This window comes from Arvicanthis niloticus, chromosome 21 (genome assembly GCF_011762505.2).
Source record: "Arvicanthis niloticus isolate mArvNil1 chromosome 21, mArvNil1.pat.X, whole genome shotgun sequence".
NCBI classification, from domain to species: domain Eukaryota; kingdom Metazoa; phylum Chordata; class Mammalia; order Rodentia; family Muridae; genus Arvicanthis; species Arvicanthis niloticus.
In genome coordinates, this window is record NC_047678.1 from 17,377,079 (window position 1) to 17,400,372 (window position 23,294).

Consider the following 23,294-nt stretch of genomic DNA (forward strand, 5'->3'; position numbering starts at 1 on the left):
AGATAAGGGACAGAGCTTGGTAGCAGGGCTCACACCCGCTGCTTAGAAGCCCGCCCCTGCCTTCGGATCCCGGCATCGCGGACACCTCTCTGGGGTCGCCCACCGAGACCCTAGACACAAGCCTGCCCAGCGAGGATCGTCACAACCGCTGGGGCCCGGCGCGCGCCTCACTCACCGCCTACGGTCCCGGCCTCCGTTGCTGTGCGTAGGGCTCTCCACCGGCAGCCAGCTCCTCCTGGCGGGAGTGCAGGCGGCGGTGGCGCGCGCAGGCCGCCGGACTCGGGGTTCCGCAGCGCCCCCTGCCGGGACCGCCCGGTCCCTGCCCAGCTCGAAACACTCGGGGCGCCCTGGAGCTCCACCCCCAGGCGACCGTGCGGGACCTGCAGGCTGCGGCGACCCGCACCCCGGGCCCTGGAATCGGACACGGCCCCGGAGTATCCAAACAGCCATCCGGACAAGGCTTCGGTCGCGCCGTCCGGGTCGTGGAAAGCACGCGCACTCGGAACGCACAGGGCCTGTGCTCCTCCCTACGCTGGACTTAGGACCCGGGAGGGTGGCATGGCCCCGGACACGGCCCTAGACCTGTCCCAGCCTTGGCGTGGGTGCTTTGGGACTGCGTGCCTGACCCCGCGCCGCGGATCTAGTCGCGGACGTGGGTCCCGAGGTGCCTCATGGACTCAAAACTGTCATAACCTAGCCACCGTGCCACCTCCACCCAAGCGCCCGTCCAGCGCTTCTCTTCCGGCGCGGGCCACATCCGGCCTGTGTCTACTCTAGACCTCGCAGTAGTTTTGTCCCTAAAGGCCTGCAGGCACCCTTGAGAGGTCCCGGCTGAGTCCCGCGGGCGTTTCTGCATAGCCCCTGGTTTGGCCGCTGAAGACCCGCGCAGCACTTGTTCTGTAAAGCTATGTTGTTTTATTTGGTCTGACGTTTGTGGATTTTTTTTTTCTCCCCTAAATGCTGTAGAGAAGGATCTCACCAACCGCAATTGTGAGATTGTCTTTGTTGTCAGCTCCGGGACTACAGTGACACCCTGAGCTGACCCTGAACAAAACAGGTGCAATTAGCCACTATTTCCTGTAAGGTGCAGTTCCAACGGAGCGCATCACTTGGTTTTCCCTAACTCATTCGATAGTGACTAAATCAAAACTTTGTATTTTATCCATATTTCTATCTACCTCCATTCCCCCTCACCTCCTCAAATCAGCTAGATTCTGCTTCCCTGGTCTGAATTCCATTTACCTCCGTGATCCAGCCATCTGGAATGCCTTCTCTGTCCAAATGTCTTGATGGCCAGCTGGCACTTGCCTGAGGGACACTAGCTACTAGCTAATTCTATCAGTCTCACCGTATTACCCAGAATCAACGCCACCTTCAGCCTGTTTACACCTTGACTACTATTGACAACTTCCCCAACACATGAGCATGAAATCTCACTCCCCCTTAAATTCCTACTTGGGCTGACCCTCAAGGACCTCCACAGCCCAAGCATCCTACCCAATACAGACTCTTCCTTCCCTCCACAGACTTTGACAGTTCTGCTCTAATTCCAAGTTCCACTCCTTCACAAGTCACACAGGCTGCAGATGACAGACAGCTCCATCCACACTAGCCCAAAGCAAAAAAATAAAAATAAATCAGGGGGAAAAAAAGCGTAGGCCATGTCAGCTTTAGGCCTGGTACTTGACCCCAGACACTCGGCTTTGCTCTCTCTGAAGCCTAGCACCCTTTCAGGACCTCAGGAGTGTCCAGAAGACCCAGGCTCACAACTCTGCCTCCAACACAAAACCAGCCTTGTTCTGCAAACTAGCCAGGCCTGGTTTTGTTCTTCTGGATTGAGCCCTTGTCAGTCCTGTATCACAACCTCTGTAGCCCATAGGGGTCGGTTCCCTTTCTTGGCTACTTACTCACCCTTCACATGGGATATGTGGACAGTCCTAGATTCAATACAATCACAAGAGGATGAAAGGTGACTTGGGCACCATTTCTCTATAAAAATTTGCCCCTATCCCACTTGGCTGGGGTATTCTTCTGGAAGTGTACATACTGGGAGTGGGAACAGGCCTCCTCTGCTTGAATCTTCCTCCACAGGGAACTTAAGAGTTTCCAGCTTTGCACCATCCTGCAATCTAGGTTAAGATTTGATACCACGATCGTCTGAGCTTCAGTCCTGGCATCTTTCCTTTGTCCCCTATTCCCTGAAGACTCTGACATCCTTCTCACCCTGGAGAAAGCATCACACCTCCTTTCCTGAGGACCTTTAAGGGTGGAAGGGTTTCCAGGGAAGGGAAAAGGAAAGGCTCCTAGAGGGAAGCATGTCAAGCCTCCCTCTGGAGCGATGAAAAAGGGTATCTGCCTAAGGCAGCTGGAGCCACTTGGCTAACAGCTGGGGAGGCAGTACCAAAGAGTGTAGGTCCCAGATATCCTCAAGCAGGAAGGAGGGGCAGATTTCTCTCATGAAGGGCACCAACATAATACTGGTTATCCAAATACATGTTCCAAATATCCCCTACTATCCTCCAAGTGAAATAAAAATTCTGTTTCTCTGGCCCTGGCAACTAAGAGAGTCCTGACGAGGACAAGCCCCCACCCAGCAGTGTCACACGCTCCTGCAAAACAGCGCCTGTCACCTTCATTACTCATCTGATAGAGCAGCAAACTGTGCCCCTGGATGACCGTAAAACAGAACTAGCAAGGCACCATGGACTCCACCTTTCCTCCTGAGCAGAGTCCTGTCTGCTCCTTTGTCCTTGCTACACGCGCTACACTCAGAGTCACTGCCACCCACCATTCACTGAAAGCTGAGTCTGCCTGTCCTCTAAAAACACTGGGTGGCTCATGAATATTCTGCTGGGCAGCTCACTTTGCCACTTTGCCCCTGCATCCCTAGTTGGATTGGAGCAGCCATCAGCGGATGAACACCTTCAAGGCAATCTTGCCTCTGGAGCAAAAAAAAAAGCCTGCAAATATTCGCACAGCCTCCTTTGTCTGTGGACTACAAAACCTGCTCTCTGTCCCCTCCCTTCTTACAGGGGCACTGCCACAGGGTGCCTAGTCTGAGTTAACAAACAGCCATGCCAACGGGTCGTCCTAGGGAGAACAGGTTGCTTTATTTGAGCCAGTTTCTACATTGCAAAGACCTGGAGTGCCCCCAATTCTGCCTCACAGCCAAATCTATTAACACCACAAAATATTTCTGTGCTGCCCACCAAAATGTTCAGATGGGCAATGTTATTTCAAAATTCTCTTCACTGTGGGTTTGGTTTCTTTGGCTATAACTAGAATGTTCATCCACTACAGGGAATGTGGAGAAATACTAAGTGCTCAAATATCAAAGGTTAAGATAAAAAATATTCAGGATAGATTTCTGTCGATTCATATAGCAGCGAACACCAGACTGACTGACATATTTATATTAAATGGAAATTGTTCTGTCTACCCCACATCTGCAACCCTAACACCTCGGAGAGATAAGTATCTTGCAAAAGGTTAAAGGTCCGTTCTTAGGTGGCTGCAGAGCCGCCCTTCCTAACACATGCTCATGTTTTAGAAAGGCAGACACCCCCCAGCTCCAGGGTGGTCTGTTCTCATTTATGCATGCATGATTCTTTCTCCTTGCTACCAGCTGCGGTCCCTCCCCCCACCCCCAACAGGCTTATTATAAAAGCCCCTTCCCACTCCCGAGAGCAATGAGGGAGGGCGGACTCATTTTCCCATCTATCTGGGAAATTTAATTATAAAGTCAAATCTGGGAGAACAGAACACAAAATAACCACATTAAATAAAAATAAGAGAGGGCTCTGAACCTGACCGTGAGCCAAAAGAAGAAGAAGAAAAAAAAAATCACAAAAATATTAGAGTAATTCAATGAATCATAGATCTGAATATTCTTTTTTTTTTCCCCCTCTAAACTCTCAGTCCAGCTGAAAAATCTTTCTAAGGACAGCTGAGGCAAGCATTAGATGAACTCACATGAATCACATTTAGAACTCATAAAAAGACAAAAGCTGTGGCAAGCTATGTATCTAAAAACAGTCAAATTTATAGAGTAAGCACTTTACCAAAGCCAGATGAATGGACAGATGAGCCAAGTCCAGCCTTCTCATTTTACAATAAGAAGCAATGCAGAAAGGAGTCAAGAAGAGATGAAGGGCCCAGCAGAGATTTCTGAAGTTCCCAGTGACATGAGCTACAGCAACTGGAGTTGAGGGTCCATGAGAACGAGAGACCACAGACCTCCCCTAGGGCCCAGAGTGGCAAGATGGAAGCTAAAAGGGTTAAATATTGAGAAACCGTTGCCAATTCATGTAGAAGTCTATGGTCAAAGGAGAGCTGAGGTCAAGAATAATCAACTTGTCCCAAATTTACCCACAAACTGAGCTGGTAAGACAGTGAGGGCTGGGATCCAGTCCTCTGGACACTTCAGGGCCCTTCCACTGAACCCGGGCTTGTAGAATGAAAAAAAAAAAAAAAAAAAAAAAAAAGATAAAACATCTCAACAGCCCCACAGAGGAGCTGAACAAATTTGATTTGAAACTCTTCAAAAAACTGCATAGGAAGTCACGGTGTGTCCAGGTCATTACGTGCTTGGGCACTGGCTGAGTCGGCTCTGACATCCTTTGACTCCAGCCTTCTTTGTTGAGCAATAGACCAGATCGTGTGATTGTTTATTCAGTGATTCAATTTGATGCACGGAGCACTACAGACTCTCATGCCAAAAGCTGCACTGGTGCTCCCTGTCTGAGGGAACGGCATCCCTGTTACCTTCCTTGGTCTGTATGCTAGAAACATGTGTCATGATTTGAATATGAAGTATTACCCCAAGAGGATCATGTGTGGAGGTATGGTCCCCAGTTGCTAGTGCTATTTGGTGATTAGATCGTGAGGGTCTAATCTTATCAAGATTAACCCACTGAAGAGCTCATAATTGAATGGGCTATATGGAGATGGGGCCTTAGATGAATGACATATGTCACTGAGGTGTGACTTTGAAAGATAGATCTTTTCCTCATACAGTTCTTGCTCTCTTTGCTTCCTGGTCACGATGAGTTAAGCGACTTGCTACATGCCCTTCTGCCCTGATCTTTGGCTTCTGTTTCTTCATGGCCCAGAAACAATGACCAGCCAACCATGAGCTGAAACCTCTGAACTCATGAGTGTAAGTCACTTTTCCCTTTAAGTTTTTGTTTTTGTTTTTTTTTTAAATTACATTTTCCCAGGAAGAATGTCACACAAAAAGAGCTTAATAGATGATTCTGGTAACATCAATGTCATTATAAAAGTAGAAAACCTTTATGTCTCCCTACCAAAGGTAGTTAACCCAACAAGGTTCCATATTTTCTAAGCCCCTCTCCTATTTTGTGACTTGACTCTTTGTCCAACCCCTAGAGATTCCACAGTGCTACTGGCCAGTCACATTGCTCAGTAAGCTGTGCTCTTACAAATGGCATGAGAAACAGTCACCACCTCTGCTAGGATTAAAAGATGGAGGCCATCTTGGCCATGGTGCTTGCTAGCTTAGTTTTTGTTGCAAAAAGAAATTGCCTTGCTTAAGGTACTTTTACCTGTGCATTCTTTTGTGTCATGCTGAAATTATTATTTCAATATTCTTTCAGTATGAGGGCTTGTCCTAGATTTCAAATTCCTCTGAGAGAATGTTTGGATTTCTTCCCTTGGTGAAGATCTTTTCCGCAGACAGTCACCATGTTGTGGTGGTTCTCAGGTAAACTATATTCTTTTGTTTACATCACTAACAACCCTAAGATTGAAAGTTTCTTTACAATAAGAAAAAGGGCTCAAGAAAATACCAAGGAGACCAGGTAACTTTTGAGCACAAGGCCAAGAACAGCAAGGTCCTCCTTGGTTGTCTAGTCATCCTGGAGGCTGGATGAGAGGAAACGAGACATGACATTTATACAAAGCAGAAGTAGAATCCTGATCCATACATAGCTCGGTCAGTGTCTTTGGTGATTTCTGATGATAAGCCTACTGATGAGAAGCACCTAGCACAAACACTACCCCCTACAAAGGAATCAATCAGAGATTGACTAAGCATTGGAAGTCAGAGTGAGAGAAACCTTCATAATGGGGACTGAGGCTCTCTGATTGGTTAATGCTCATGAACCCCAGACAGGAAACAATTTATCAAAAAGGAAAAGCAGATTTTTTTCAGACAGAGGGAAACCAATTCCTCTGGCTAGCCCAGAGATTCCCCGACTCTATTGACTATACCTCTCCTGCTATTAAGGAGAGATTGAACAATATGGAAGAGACCTCTAAGACCCAAGCTCAACAACCTGTCTATGTCAACACCACTCTCTGGACATGGGTTCTTTCTTCGTGCCCTCTCCAGACTGTTCCCTTAGAGAACCTGGGACACTTTGAATCAGGTTTAGAGGAAGAGAAAACAAACACACTTTTGGTATGGTTAAGCCCTACGCTTCGGTGGACATTATGGTGCCCAGGCAGTTGCCTTTCTAATTACGCAAAAGCATTACACAAGATGTGGTTTGAATATGTTTGGTCCATGGGAAGTGGCACTAGTAGGAGGTGTGGCCTTGTTGGAGGAAGTGTGTCACTGTGTGGGCGGGCTTTGAGGGCTCCTATTGCTCAAGGTCCACCCAGTACAGAAGAGAGTCTCCTGGCTACCTTCAGTTCAAGATGTAGAGCTCTCATCTCCTTCTCCAGAACCATGTCTGCCTGCATGCTGCCATGCTTCCTGCCATGATGATAATGGACTGAATCTCTGAAATTGTAAGCCAGGCCCTAATTAAATGTTGGCCTTTATAAGAGTTGGCTTGGTCATGGTGTCTCTTCATAGCAATGGGTGCCCTAACTAAGACATAAGGCTATCAATATTTTAAGTCAGAGTTAACTATTTTTAACAAGTGGTTTTCTAAGGGTTTTACGTTTCAGCCAGCACAGAAGGTCACAGAATTGTCTGATCTGTTTGGGTGGAACAAAATGACTTCAAGGTCACTTCCCCATTGTCTCAATATGTTCCCAGAGCAACAGCGCCACCTATGGGCTTTGGGCACACCTTCATTCCTTTTGCTTCTCTCGAGCAACTGCCTGAATCTATGAGCAGAGGAGAAATCGAAACAGGGTCCAGATGACATTACTTGGCGTTTACTATTTACAGTTGGTGGTAAGACATATGGACTCCCCTTTTTAAGGCTTGAAACCATGGAATTCTTTCCTCTGCGTATTTGCTTTGTTCTTTTCAGGCCAAAATACCCAAACCAGGTGGACTATCTCCCCCTGTAGCTATGCTAACCTAACTCAGGTGATTGTTTTAAAGAAAAGGAGTAAGTGTCCATATTTAATCTGTGAGACAGGTGGATCCCACAGGAACTAGTTCCCTGGTTGGGGGTCCACCCTCACCACAATCAAAAAGTATGTTACATTGTCACCATCTTGACTAGTGACCTCATTGAGGTGGAGACAGCCATGCAATGTGGCTGCCATCCTGAATGATGTTATCAAGATGGGATAAACCATGCCATCTGACCTCCATCTTGGTTAGTTACATCATCAAGATGAGGATGACCAAATGACTTCACCACCCACAAAACAGCTGAGACCTTAGACAATATCTCCATCCCTAGAATTTCCTGTGCCACGTCCCTGTCCTCTTCTCCATTGTTGGTTTTTTTTTTTGTTTGTTTGTTTTGTTTTTTTGGTTTTTTTGTTTTGTTTTGTTTTGTTTTGTTTTTGATTTTTACGTTCCTGGATGCCTAATGGAATCATAGAGACGACTCCAGCATGGACTCTCCTTGCCAAGGTCAATGCATTTTTATGTCAGACTAGGGAGGCAATACTAGACCTTCACGGTGGGTTGTTTCGGTTCAGTTTTGACACACTATTTTGCATGATACATTTGCTGGATTTCAGAGGGTACTTAAAGGTTTCCCCAGCTATGTGCCGCCAGCACTAGCCAGCTACAAAACAGAGCTGACACTGGGAGGGAAAGACTTGGAAAGGACCTATAAACTTACAGCAGCCCAGGGAGAACCACGGAAAAGCACAGGTCTCAACTGGCGCCAAAGGATGGTTGCCACATGCTGGACAAGCCGCTGCCAGAGAGTAGCTCCCACAGCTGGAGGCGAAGCGGATTCAGCTGGATGAGAAGCCGGAGAGGAGGATGGACTGTGGCGGGTATCAATGCCTACTCTTCCTGCCTGGCATCTGCACATTTACTTTTCTCTGACGGAGATGGTCTTTTCCTTTGTTTTGCTCTATATTGTCCACATCTCCACATCATGCTTCTGTTTGACTTTCCTCTTACAGTGACATTGACAGGCTACAGAAGAACAAGTTGATGCCATCCCTTCCCGAGAATTCCAGCCTCACAGTTTTAACGGAGCCTCCTTAGCTGAGTCAGCGGGAGACTGCAAACATCAACTTGATGATGTTTTATTGTGTTATTTCTGTTTTTCTCAGCCTGCTACTTGCCAAAAGCACATCATTCCCTGGGTCGTGCAAAGCACAAATAGAGATTTTTTTTGACTGTCCTATGTTTTAAGGTGGTATTGCACCCTCTGAGACTCTAAGCCAGTGGTTCTCAACCTTCCCAATGCGGCAACCCTTTAATTAAAAAAAAAAAAAAAAAAATCCAGTTCCTCACGGTGTGGTGACATCCCCAACCATAAAACTATTTTCATTACTACTTCATAACTGTGATTTTGCTACCATTATGATTCATAATGTAAATATTTTTGAAGATAAAGGTTTGCCAAAGGAGTTGCAACCCACAGGTTGAGAACCACTGTCTAAGCCAGATAATTACTGTCTTTATAAGACCAGCTGTGTCTGCTTATGAACTATCATCACAGCTGGCCTTGTTGATTACTGATAAAGATTGCAATGCCTGGAACAGCATTTTTCAGAGTTTTTTTTTTTTCCAGATTGGGAAAAAGCTGGAAAATTTGAAGCAAGCCATAAAGGTCTGAGCAGTGGCATGAAGGTATATAAAAGATGAGACTTTATGCATGATATTAACACATCTAGGGTCAAAGTTCAACACGTTGCTGTCAAAACCCTGCTTAATTGTATGTCAAAGCAATGCTTATTTTAAAGTGGTTAGATTTTGCCCCAGTTTTATCTAAATATCACACAATAATTAAAAGTACCAGGCTGGTGTAGTCAACTTTCAGCAGCCATATTTGGAGGCTTATACCGATATGGCTGGAGGGATTGAAAGAGGAGAATATTTTACCTTGTCTTCTGAGGTCAACTAGGTCCCCAGGAGACTATGGAACATCTCTAAAATGTCCTGTAAGTGTTCAAGAAGCCCATGAAGACCCCAGCTCTAACCAACTCTTCAAAGAAGAGGGTCAACACAGAGGAAATCTTTCCTCTGTGCCACAACCAAGCAAGGCTTTAATTTTTCCTCACATCAACGGAACAACTGGTTAAAGGAAGGCTGGAGGGGCCAAGGCTCCTCTCAAGCCCAAGTGAGTCCTGAGGGTCAGGTCCTCATCTGGTCTTGACAGTTAAAGAGGGGGAAGTGACTAATGTTGGCCACCTTTGCAGTCATAACACCCAGCAGGAAAGTATAAGGACCACTAAACTGTTGGCCCTGTTTCCTCCACACGTCCAGGGACTGCACAGCTCATATGATAGGTTTAAATCCATAGCGGGCGTTGTCTAAACAGCTAATTCTCACTAAGGATTTTCTTCTTGATAAGACAAATGCTGCCCTGGTGTGAGTCCAGACCTCAGCTCCCTGCAGCAGCTGCCTACAGCCAGGAGAGACAGGCAAAGTACTGTTTAACCTAAGAAGTGAGTGAGAGCTAAGGTTCTTTTCTCTGCCTCTCTAGAAGCCATTTGGGAGGGAACTCATGCTGATTCCAGCTGCTCCAAAAGCTACTGAAGAGCTTCAGAGCAGATCCTGAGCCATCACTCTGGAGAGCAGTCCTGGAGGCCAAAGGGGAGTGAACAGGGATGGATTGATTAAAAACTGGATGCTTTTGTGAGCCCAATAAGAGATTCTAAGGGACTTGGCAATTTGTCTAATATTACTGGATAATAATGAAATAAACCTAGAAATGGATAGTAAAGAAAATCATATGAACTATATAAATATACGAATACAAGGAGACTAGCAATGCATTCTAAAATTGGAATTATTATTGTTATTATTATTCTCTCTCTCTCTCTCTCTCTCTCTCTCTGTGTGTGTGTGTGTGTGTGTGTATGTGTGTGTATGTGTGTATATGTGTGTATGGCAATCAGAGGACATCTGTGTGGGGTCAGTTCTTCCTACATTTTTGTGGACTTTAAGGATTTGAACTTGAATGATGAGAATTGCTCATCAAGCATTTTACCAACTGATCTAACTTGGTGGTCCAATATTGTTTCAAACATTGAATGGGTTATTGAAGAAATGGATGGGGATTTCTTAATGCTACAATAAAAGGCAAATAAAAACTATCATAGCAAAAAATCTGGGGGATACAGCAAAGGAAAGGGGAAAGTTTAGAGCTATGAGGGTTTTTGTTTAAAAAAAAAAAAGTAGGAGAGAGGGCCCAGTGGGTGAAAGTACTTATCATAAGTCCACATGACCTGAATTTGATCCCGTGAACCTGTGTGAAGGTGGAAGGAGAGAATCAACTCACACATATTATCATCTTCTAGTCCCAAGTGTGACAACATACCTGCTTGTCTGTGTGCATACACACACTAAATAAATAGATGTGGAACACTTATATGCCAATAAATCTGAAAATCTGGACTAAAGGGATATTCCTACCAAAATTAAACCGAGAAACATAAAACCTCAACTAGATAGTAATTAAAAAAACAATAAAAATAAAGCAATTGTCATGTATGTGCAAAATCTGCAACAAATATTTGCATTACAGACCATAGAGGAGGGGAACTGGAATAAATCCATCTACAACCTTCTGTTCTTGAGAGAGCTGGGAAAAAAATTGAGGAAAAGTCCATCTAAAACTGAAACTACTACAAGAAAATGTAGGGCAAACATTTCAGGCTATAGCTACAAGCAATGACTTCCCCAACAGGATGCTGATGGTTCAAGAAACCGTAAGGACTGACCAATGGGCTACACCAAGCTAAGATGCTCCCACACAGCAAAGGGAGCCAGGAACAACCGGAAGGACACCCTACAGAATAGAACATCCGCGAGCTAGTCATCTGACTGAGGAGTCAAACACACACACAAGTCAAAACCTAAACACAGTCGGAGGATGGACAAATGAGTTGTATAGATGAGTCTCAAGAAGAAGGAAAACAAACAGCCAATGGATAAGTGAAAGCTACAGCAGCTGTAGCCATTAGGGGAATGCAAGTCCAAGCTAACGAGATTTCTTCTCATCCCAGTCAGAATGGCTGTCAAGAAAGCAAGGTTCCCTCAGAGCCACCACTTTGTCGTGGATTTTGAGAGCCTTGCCTCCTGCTCCATCTTTATACATAAAGGAAGAGGTGGTCAGAAAAAGATATATATGATGTGGCCATTTCTCCTCCTCCCCCATCTCCAGGCCCTCTGAGGAGCTTCCAGCTTCCATATTGGCACAGAGTAGCTGACAGCTCATAATCTCTGTGTTCCCTCAGACCCTTGTGAAGGGGGTCCAGTGAAGAATTCACCATCTCAGTGGAAACAAGCGGCACTCAGGTGGTACTGACCTGCTCCACTACACATTTCTTTACAGCAAGATACTAACTGCTTAAGAAATGAAGATGAACCCGGTGGTGGCACAGGCCTTTAGTCCCAGAACTCCTGAGACAGAAGCACACAGATCTCTGAGTTCAAGGCCAGCCTGCTCTACAGAGTTCCATGACAGCCAGGGACACACAGAGAAACAACTGTCTATTAAACAAACAAGCAAGCAAACATAGCAACAAAAAAGATGCTTTGATGCAGCTATTTAGCAGGTAGACAGAATGTTTTAAGTGATTATTCTTATATACTTACTGGGTTTGACGACAGGTTGAGTTACTCGGGACCCTGACTCAAAATAGCAACAAGAAATCATTTATAAGAGCACCCTTAGTAGTGAATTTATCAAAGAAACCCATGTAAAAACTACACAATGAAATAAAGTGTGGGAAGAGCCCAAGTAACAGAAATGACTCCGCAGGCCAGAGACCAATATTGTTAGAGCGTGTAGGCTCGAAAAATCCCTTCGAAGTCTGTGAAACCTAAAACCACATTATGAGGAAGAAAATTTTAGGAATTCAAAAGCTAATTCTAAAAATTCATATGGAAATGAAAACAAAACAAACAAACAAACAAAAAACCAAAGCCTAGAACAATTGAAGCCACTTTAAATAAAGATGAAATCGGGATATTTGTGCCGCCCAATCAAGATAGCTGGCCTTGATCATGGTAGTACATACCTATAATCCCAGCAGAAGGCTGAGGCAGGAGGATTACCAGTTTAAATCCAGCACAGGCTACATGTGAGGTTGTTTCTTTTGAAAAGAGGGAGGGGAAGTAATTACTTTAAAAACAAACAAACAAACAAACAAACAAACAAAAAACCCCAGGCAGTTGTGGCACACGCCTTTAATCCCAGCACTTGGGAGTCAGAGGCAGGCGGATTTCTGAGTTCAAGGCCAGCCTGGTCTACAGAGTGAGTTCCAGGACAGCCAGGCATACGCAGAGAAACACTATCTCGAAAAAACCAAACCAAACAAAACAAAACAAAAACAAAAACAAAACCACCACTACCAACAACAACAAAAACCCCACAAAACAAAGGAGAGCCGTCCAGATGCTGAGCAGCTGGAAAGGGCACTTGTAACCAACCTTACAGGGTAACTCTTGGAACCCCCATGGGAGAAGGAGACAGTGCAGCAAGCTGTCCCCTGACCTCTTACATGTGCATCATAGCACGTGTTTCCTCCTTCCCCCAATAAATAAATGTGATAATAAAATTTAAATTTTTCTACAAAAGGTTTAAAGGCAAACTAATGTATGGCCAACAGTGTTTACATATAATTGATCCCACGACAACTGAAAACAAAATACGAAGGTGAATGTCCACCCTTAACTCACACCTTCATCATAAATTAACTTGAAGCAGATCACAGACCTAGGTGGTCCATGTGTAATAAGTTGGGGGGTAGCCAACATTACATAACTCCTGGAAAAAGGTCAGCACAAGATTTTAGTGGCACCTGGCTTAGTAAACATTTCTTCAGTGAGTCAAGGGCCATAAATACAAAGAATAATAGTACATCATCAAACTTAGTTTTTTTTTTCTTTAAAACACATTAGTATAAATTAAGATAGAAGCCTCAAGCTTGAAGAATACATTTTATATCTGACAGACACGGATGCTGGTGAAGAAATAAGAGCCACTCACAGTCAGTTAGCATCGCAAATAACCCAGAGAGATTGAAGGCACACTTGAACAGATACCTCATCAAGGAAGATAAACAGATGGCAAAGAAGCAATGAAAAGACACTCCTCTTATTAAGCATTGATGAAATGCAAATTAAAGCAATAATGAGGTACTGCTATCTATCTACCAGAATGGCTAAAATTAAAAATGCCAATCATACCAGTGCCAGTGAAGAGATAAATAAAAGAAATTCCCACCCATTGATAATGGAATCATAAAGTGGGCTAAGCAGTCTGGAAATGAGTTGGTTTCTTAAGAAAGTAAGCATGTGCCTGCGGTGGTTGTTAATTTGCATTGTCAATTTGACTCAATCTCCAATCACCTAGGAGATGTCAATACTTAGGGACCAGCCTTCAACATATATGCCTTGTCACATCCTTTCAGAGATCCAGGAAAGGACCTTACTGGGGCATCAAGGGAATTAAGAAAAGATAAACAGACAGACACACAGAGACACTGAAATACTGGGATCAGGTGGTCTGGACTCTCGGACGGGGAAAGCACAGCACTCTGGAAGTGTGTTTATGGTATGGGGTTGGTTGAACACAGAGGTGAGATGACTGCATGCAGCTGACCAGGGAGTATTATAGAGCAATAAACAAGGAAGTGGGGTTTATGGTATATAGCTGGATTAGGACACAGGTTTAGTTAATCTTCATTAGTGCCATTTCTTTGTGGGAGGAAGTCTTTAGGCTGTAAACATTCTGCCTTTACCCTTGGGAAGAAGAAGGGTCCAGCAGGCAGGGGTGGGGCAGTGAAAGGGGCGGGGCAGTGACAGGGGTGGGCATCAAAAGGGGTGGAGCAGAAAGATGGGGTAGTAGGGATTTGAATATGGACAAAACACATAATGCTAAAGTATACACTTATAAATAAAAGAGAAAACCAAACAAATATAAAAACAACCTCAGAGGGTTTCCTTGTTCCTTCTGTCACGGGAGAGGACACATGTGAGCGTAAGTACAAGATTTCATTGAATAAAAATTTAAAAACAAACGAAAACTATATTGAGATTCCCAACCTCACCATAGTGAGGAGGACTACCATCAGGTTAAAAATGGACGCTAGCGAAGACCTGGGGTCAAGAGAACCCGCTGTACACAGCCGGAATGTAAATTAGTCCAGCCACCTTGGTGAATCTGCTAGCCCCTTGATCTTGGACTTTCCTGACTATGAAACCGTGGAATAAATTGGCAAGAAGCCAACCGAAGCGTATATTTGCTGTTCTTAGAGTTCTCTATGCCCTTATGCAGATCTACACTTCCACTCTGAATCCTTTCTTCTGCCTAAAGGACTCTATTGAACGTTTCTCTTATTGGTGGGTTAAAAGCATGATAGTGTGAGGACCCTCAAAGCTCAGCCTTTCCTAGCCCCCGATTCTCCTCTCTTCTCTCTCCTGCTTAGACCCCATCTGCGCAGGACAGTGAGTTCTAAGCTCTGTTCGTGCATTAACCAGGCTAGCTCCCACCTCAGAGCGTTGGCTGAAATACACATTTCACATCTACACAGAGATTTGCTTTCAGGAGACACAGGTAGGGCCGGAAGGGAGGGGTTTTTATTGTTGTTGTTGGTGGTGGTGGTGTGGGGGAGGGGTTGCACAATTTAAGTAACCTTATTTTCTCAGACACAGTGCCTGAGACTGGGTGACCCCTTGTTTGGGGGTGCATGTGCCTTGGTTTCAATCTGGGTGAGTGGTTGACCCTGATCAAGGAGTATAAGGATGGTTCCAGTAGTGATGCAGGTTTAAAACCATTGCTCCCTAATGTGGTGAATGGTCAATACCATGAACATACAGTAGATGCTATTGAGATGCCTATGTTCTCAATATGGCAGGAGAAGACGCTCAGACATCTGAGTGGGTAGGAAGCTGGGGTAGAAATGGAGGTGGAACAGGAATCTGAAGCAAAAAGGAACGGTGGGGAGAGTGACAGAAAGGAGCAAAGAAGAGGAAGCCACAGGCCTGTCCCTGTCAGTATCTCTCAATTCCTCACCCTACATCAAGCAATCCTTTGCTCTAAGGTGTAACCATGAGGTTCAGGGCAATAGGTTACCCACATGGTTGACAGGCTGATGGATGCACGAATTTGTGCAAGATACTGGGGCACTGGAGCAGGTCTGGAGCACTGTGGGAAACTGCTCCCTGCTCAGCTGGTTTCTCTCCTAAATCTGCATTCTGGTCCCTGTGTTCCTCTAGGCTGGAAAGGCCCTTAGCTTCCTCCTTCTGCCCAGCCCAGGGGACCCCACCTCCATGTCCACCTTCCTTGGCATTGAGAAAGGAGCCCTATCCTTCCCCCAACTCACTGCTTCATTTTCTGGTGTTTGGTGTTTACTATTCTTTTAAGGTTCATCAGTGGTATTTTGCAGCAGTTCCCTGCAGATTAAAGCATCCCACCCTGCAGGGAAACTCCTTAGGAAGTGTTGGGGGCCGACTTTTAGCAGAAAGCGGCTATCAGCTTTGCAGCCATCTTGAGCCATATACCCTGACATGAGATTTGAATTACAATAGCCTACAACAGCTGAGAACACTCCGATAATCTTGGTTTAGATACCTTGAGATTAAAGGTGCGTGAGATTAAAGGTGTGTGACTTAGAAGTATAGAGATCAGAGTTAGAGACAAGACCTAAGGGCATGATTAAAGGTGTAACTTAGAGGCGTGGCTTAGAATCAGACTATAGAAGACAGAACCAGACGACAGACTATAGAGAGAGAATCAGAGACAGCAGACAGAGGGAGAATCAGACAGGAGACACTTAAAGGAAGAGAGACTGAAGAATAAACGGGATTGAATCACACCCTGTCTGGTCTCCATTCTTTGAGTCTGCCCTCACCCTCGCTCTTGCTGAACCTCGACCCAGCAGCTTGGGCCGGGATACAGTGGCCGCCCTCAACAAGGAAGGAAGTTAAAAGACTCAAAACAGCTTCAGGAAGTCCCTGAAATTGACCATGTTCACTGGGCTCCTCCCTACCAAGAGTAAACAAGAAAGCATGTTCCTCTCTGAGAGGATGTGCGGCAGAGACCGAGAGGAGCCCAGCTTCCTGGGAGACAAAGCAGAGACCAGCAGAGCTGCCTGGAAGAGGTTCAGACTGACTAGAGCACTCTCCGACCTCTTGATCTGCCTGTAAACTGTGTGCAATGAGCTCCAGGTTCCCAGACTTTGTGGGCTGTCACCCATGCTAGAGTGGGCTTTGGTGGTACAGCTCTCTTTGAATCATTTCTGTTCCTATCAGTAACCCCTCACTCATATTCCTGCAAGTAACCCCAATAAAACTCATGGCTTCGCCAAGTTGGATTTGTTGTTACCTGTATGTTGGGCTGTTGTGCACTATCTGGGGCGAGTAGACCTGTGTATTTGCTTCCACCCAGGGAAAGTCTTGCCACACAACAAGGGGGAAACCTTCATGTCACATCACATAGGGATAAGAGTAAAGGCTAAAGACATTAAGTGACATGCCCAAGGTGACCCAGCAAGTTGTCCAATGTAAGTAAAATTGAGACCAACTCTGGTTTCCCGATCCTGTCTGGGATGGCTTGTCAGCACAGATCCATGAAGTCTATGCATTATGTGTCATGATTCTTCACCTGAGACCTTCGCGCAGGCCCTGGGTCTTCTGTGCAGGCTGACTATGTGACTCTTTTGGCTCAGAGTGGCTATGACTTGTAGAGGCTGGTCAGCTTCCCAGGCAGTAGTGCAAAGTGCCCAGAGTGCCTCATACATGTAGGATCAGCTCATGTCTGCGAATCGAGTTTCTGTTAATGAATGGCGACATCGTCATCATAAATATTGATGGATTGAGACTCCAGCTCAGTCTGGACATGAAGCCAGGGACTTTTGCCAAGGAAGACAAAGAAGAATAATTTGAACCCCTACGTAGACAAATCTTTGGTTGACTTGGGGCATGGGGTACCTCTCTGTTGTCATGGTGACTCTTAGGGAGAAGGGTGTAAAGACGGTTCATGAACAGCATCCCAGACATCAGGGCTCTGAAGTAACAGCCCTTTTAAAATTGAATCATATTAATACGCTCTAGCCAAATGCACAAGCCTCTTTTTTTCTTTAGTTGCATTACTAACTTGGCTAGCAATAAGACCTCATAAATGCAAAGTGTCTGTTCAGTAAGAATACCACTTCCAGTGTGGGATAATAAAGATACATGCCATTCACCAATCTGGCAGTCCTGGTGCATAAAGAGAAACCAAGGAAAGTAGATATACATGAATCCTTTCCTCTTCTTCCTCCTCCTCCCCCCCCCACACTCTTTTATGGGCATCTTTAAAGTTTTGTAGCATTCTCACCTCTCCCTGAGATGTTGTGGGGTAATCTTCAGCGAGCACTGCTCAGACACGGGTTTAAACCAATGGGAAATCTTTTATTAGTCTGCCCACAACCATACTGGGTGATCGGGATCCTGGTGTAGCCCCAAGCCTTTCTCAGGGTGAGCTTTTAAGCACAAAGAACACATTCTTGGTTAACATACTTCAGTTAACAAGAACAGTTAGCCAGAAGTGGAACTACAGAAGCCAAAACCCAAGGTTAGTACATTTTGAGACTTTCTCAGAACTATGGACATTGATGGACTAGGCCTTTGTTAGTTTTGGCAGGTGGTTCTGTCTGTGGGCTGAGTTTTACAGCCTGAACAGTACTTCCATCATGGAGTCAGTTGTGCTAAGGTCTGGGGCCCTGTTACTGAGGGGCTATTAGCAGCTAATGGCTCCCTGAAGGAAGAGTTATCATTTTCATTGGTAGTGTAGCCATTGATAAGTTGCTCGTGACCCAGTCAATAACTTCCCAGCATGCTCATGCAAGCAGATCTAACTAAACTCTCTCTCACACACATGCGCACACGCGCGCATACACACACGTTAGAGAATGGGACAAGACTTGGGAAAAGAGAAATTCTGTCAAAAAAAGGAAGAGGGGATGAGTGGGTAATGGGATTAGACATGATGATGACTAAAATTCATTGTATGTGTATAAAATTGTCATCAAACAAAACATCATAAAAAGGGAAATTTACGCCTTTGTCCCTCCATCTCCTCATCTACTCATTCAGCTAGTTATTCATCAAATAATCCTTGTTTACTGGCATCAAACATGACCAAATACAGCCTCTGTTTTCATGTAGTCTAGTCTTTGTTCTTCACACAAAGTTTGATTCCTGTATTAGTCAGGGTTCTCTAGATAAACAGAACTTATAGAATGAATACACACACACATACACACATATAAACATATACGTGTATACATATATATAAAACATATGTATATATGCATATATATGCATACACATATATGTGTGTGTGTGTGTCTTTTTAGAATGGCTTTGGTCCAGCTAGTCCAACGAAGGCTGTCTATCAATGGAAGGTCCAAGAGTCCAGTACTTGTTCAGTCCACAAGGCTGATGCTTCAGCTGGTCTTTGGTATACATCACAATCCCAAAGAAGCAGGCTCTGAAGCCAGTGAAAGAATGGACTTGCCAGCAAAAGCAAGTACAAGCAAACAAAGAGAGCCAGCTTTCTTCCAGATCCTTTATAGGCTGCCAGTAGAAGGTGTGGCCAAGATTAAAGGTGGATCTTCTCACCTCAAAAGATCCAGATTAAAAATCTGGTCTTCCTACTTCAAATGATTTAATTAAAAGGAAAAAAAAAAAAAAAAACAAAAAAACCCTTCACAGGTGTACCCAGCTGCTTGGGTTTTAGTTAATTCCAGATGTGGTCAAATTGACCACCAAGAATAGCCATCACAGTCTTTTTGTTGAAAAAAAAAAAAAAAAAAAACCGTCTTCCTCACTTTTCACAACCCTGGTTAAGACACTCCACACAGCAGGATGCTTGCTCTGTATTCTTTTTTTTTTTTTAAGATTTATTTATTTATTTTATGTATATGAGTACACCATTGCTCTCTTCAGACACACCAGAAGAAGGCATCAGATCCCATTACAGATGGTTGGGAGCCACCATGTGGTTGTTGGGATTAGAACTCAGGACCTCTGGAAGAGCAGTCAGTGCTCTTAACCACTGAGCCATCTCTCCAGCCCCTTGCTCTGTATTCTCAAGCAGAATCTCCAAGACTTCCTCAAAGCTCAAAGCTCCCCCTTTCACATGGTCGGCCTTTGCGTCTCTGAGATGGACAGCAAGTTGGAGCGGATTAGCCGAAATCTCCATATCTGATCTAAAGTCTCTCCACAGCTGAACAAAGTCTTTCTACCACATATACCACAGGAAACTCTTTGAGGTACAGTGACCATAACCCAAAGGTCAAATCTCAAATGTGCCGAATAATGACTACATGCATGCTACAGGGATCCATGAGTGTGTTATTTTCAGAACGATGTGGCTAGGTCTGGGGAGATGGATCAGCCAGTAAAGTTAACATTAGGAGCCGAGTTTGATCCCTCTAGTCCATGCAAAAAAAAGGTGGGTATGATGGTATGTGCTTAAAATCTGAGCACTTCGGAGGCAGAGGCAAGCAAATCCCTGGAACTCATTGGCCAGCTAGTCTAACTTACTTTGTGAGCTCCAGGCCAGTGAGAATCCATGGCTCAAAATTTAAAAAGTAAAAGAAAAATATATGAATGGTACCTGAGGACCAACACCCAAGGTTGTCTGCTGGATTCTACATGAACATTCACATGCATGCACCTACATTCTCATGCATACACACACACACACAAACACACACGCGTACACATACACACACACTTTCTAGATCTTGTTCCTTTACTTCTGCCCCCAAATCGTGATGTCACCCAAGGATGACTCTCCACCCCCAAAGTGCATCTATTCTGATTCAACCAGATCTCCTCAGAGCTTCAGCTTCACTTTTGTATTCCTGATGGACTTTAATGTCCCAAAGGGAGTTTGTGTGAACTGAACATCTGTATCCTCCCTCCCCAATACATATGTGGAAATCTGCCGTTGAGAATGAACACCCAATGAGGATAGAGTTTGCATGAGTGGATCAGAACCCTGGCTAGATGTAAAGAGATCAAGCAAAGACACAAAAGAAAGCTGGACCAAGAAGCAGGCTTTCACCAGACATCAGATATCCTGAAGCACCTTGGTTCTGGACTTCCCTATTCCAGAGCTGTGAGAAACAGACTTAGCCCTTGCTGTGTGCAAGTCAGAGAGTCTACAGAAGTGCATCATAGCAGCTCCATGGACTAAGATTATGAAAAGAAACTAATTTTTATCAGAAGTCAAACTCTTGATGGCAACAACAAGAGCAAGGTCCCCAGAACTCCATGTTCTGATGGATGAGCCTCACAAAGGATGGCTCCTGATGTGACTGGAGCTACAAAAGATGGTAGCAAATTTGGAGACATGGATCCAGACCAAAAAACACACAGAGGAAGAAAAGTGGGCAGTAGAGAATACTTGGACTTCAGACAGATGCTATAGTTCAAGGAAGAATTTTCCTGGTCTGAGTGAGGTATTTCCAATAGAGAGGTATTTCTACTACGGGTGAGAAGTCATTTTAGGACTATGTGGTTCTAGGCTAGGCTTCCTGAGGGGCTGAACAACAAAGGCTTCACCTTCCTTGCATATTGTCACTCAGGTAGAAGCTATTTGAGAAGGCCAAGAAGGCTTTCTGGTTGTGAGTTGGGACCCTACTGATGTGAGTGGGTCTCCTGTGATTGTAGGTAGCATGAGCCAACTACTGAAAGCATCATTCTGAGGAAGCAGAGCTGCCCGACCCTGCTTAGACACTGGTGACTCTGAAAAGGGCATTGTCCTTTTTAAAACAAGATATGTCTTCATATGGATATATGTCTTATGAGCATGTACCGCATGAGTGCAGTTGTTTAAGAAGACCAGAAGAGGGAGCCATTCATATGATTCCCCTGGAGTTAAGTTACAGGCTGCTGTAAAATCCCCAACATTGGTGCTGGAAACTGAATTCAGGTCCTCTGGTCCTCTGCAAGGGCAGCAAGTGCTCTTAACCCCTGAGCCATCCCTTCAACCCCTGGGTGCTGTCCATTTAAGGTAGCTTTAGTCACATCCACTTGGTCCACATTGACGCTAAGTTGACCAAACCACTTTCCTTCTGCAGTTTCTGGGTGTGAGTTCTGGCATTCCCATACACATTCAGCAATACAAGAAAGTTCACTTCTAAGAGATGTCACTCCTGTAGTGTGGCTAAGGTTCTTACGTCATTAAGTATTATTTATAAATTGAGTAAAATTGGAATAATTGTTTTAACTCTCAGTATTTATGGAGGACAAACTGTGTAATTCAGAGATTCCACTTGTAGTTATATAATCGAGAGAAACAAGTATATACATCTGGTAAAAGACTGGTTTGTGATCTCATCAAAATCTTGTCCACTGTAGTCCCAAACTGACAGCAACCCAATGTCCACCAGTAGAGAGTGGATTTTTAAAAAGGACAGAGGATGGAGTAACAAGATGTGCAACAGCATGGACCGATCTTACAGCTATATGATCAGCAAAAGAAGTCAGACCCAGACGTGTAAATGTGTGTGTAAGCATATGCAATATGTTTATATATGTACATATGATACATACATATAACATAGTAATTTACACATATGTACACATATGCTATACACACACACACACATCATCATCCCACCCATATGAAGAACAGGCAAAAATAACAGGGGCAAAGGTCAAAGTGCATGTGACTTGACAATGAATGTGAACCAGGAAGGGACACTCATGAAACATCCTGAGGCTGCAAACAGCCTGTGCCACAATCTGGACAGCCACGGTATAAAGATTGTGAGGAGCCGCATTCGCCATTAAAAGATGGCGCAGGCTTCTGCTTCCTGGTTCTTCACGGAAGCTTTACTTGAGAATGCGCCTGCGCATGGCGCGAAAACCGAGTATGACAATTGGATGAAAGATTTGAGCCAATGAGGGATCTGCATGTCTCCCAAAGCTCTATTTAAGCAGCAGGCTTTCTGAGCTCAGCGTCCTTCCCTCCACCTTACCATCCTGAGAGCTGTTCAATAAATGCTGTCAGAAGAATCCTGAGTGTGGTGTTCTCCTTATCGGCGAGGCTGTGCGCTACAAAAGATGGTCATGTGACCGGTAGCTTGTTTATCCAGGGCTGGGGACTGAATCCAGAGCCTTGTGTATGGTGGAAAGTGTCTATCTGTGAGCCGTAGCCTCCACCTAAATGTTCACATTTAATGCAAGTGCACTTGTATTTGTTGCACGTTACTTATTTACAAGTTATTTACTGCAAGTTACACTTTTTCAGACTTGGAAAAGAAACTAAAAAGAAACTAATTTAAAAATGCATCTAACCCTGACCAGGAAATTACTCTAATCCAGGAGATCAAGTATATTTAATTTTTCATACTGTCTCACACAGATGGGCTGAATATGAGAGAGCGTTCCCCAGTAGAGCCTGCTGAGAAGCACGGATACCAGGAGGCACTGTGCTTGCCTGCTCAGTACTGATTTCCTGGACCACGATCTAAACCTCTTTGTGCATCTGACCAACCTGAGTTGGTTTCTGGCCCATCTGACTGTACACAGAAGCCACGTGTCTATTCCACACAGTGTCTATTCCACACCAGCCTCTGCTCACGTGCTTGCATGGGCCCCTCCCCTTGTAGGCCAGGATCCTGATCCCACCTTTGCTCAAGTTCAGCAGTTCTCAACCTGCACACTGTAACCCCTTTGGGGGGTTGAACGACCCTTTCGCAGGGGCTGCATATAAAATGTCCTTCATATCAGATACCTACATTAAAATTCATAACAGGAGCAAAAATACAGTTATGAAGTAGCAAGAAAAATAATTGTATGGTTGGGGGGGTCATCACAACACGAGGAGTTGTATTAAAGGGTCACAGCATTAGGGAGGTCGAGAACCATTACTCCAGCTGGTCTCCAACAAAGTCCTTCTTCATTCTTCAGATCCAAGCCCACTTAATTACTCCTTCTTCTATGG

General features: G+C 44.7%; 1 protein-coding gene and 1 long non-coding RNA gene across 2 annotated transcripts in view; one reads left to right on the forward strand and one right to left on the reverse strand.

Moving 5' to 3' along the window:
* Positions 1-849, reverse strand: part of Pxylp1 (2-phosphoxylose phosphatase 1) — a 65,258-nt gene extending 64,409 nt beyond the window's left edge. Inside the window, exon 1 of the mRNA XM_034484434.2 lies at positions 176-849. The gene's annotated coding sequence lies outside the window, so the exon portion shown is untranslated. The remainder of the gene's footprint in view (positions 1-175) is intronic.
* Positions 850-6,629: 5,780 nt separating this feature from the next.
* LOC143435415 (uncharacterized) lies at positions 6,630-10,094 on the forward strand. The gene is made up of 3 exons (XR_013105702.1): positions 6,630-6,753; positions 8,907-8,965; positions 9,822-10,094. It is a non-coding gene; the product is annotated as an uncharacterized LOC143435415 (long non-coding RNA).
* The last annotated feature ends 13,200 nt before the right edge of the window (positions 10,095-23,294 follow it).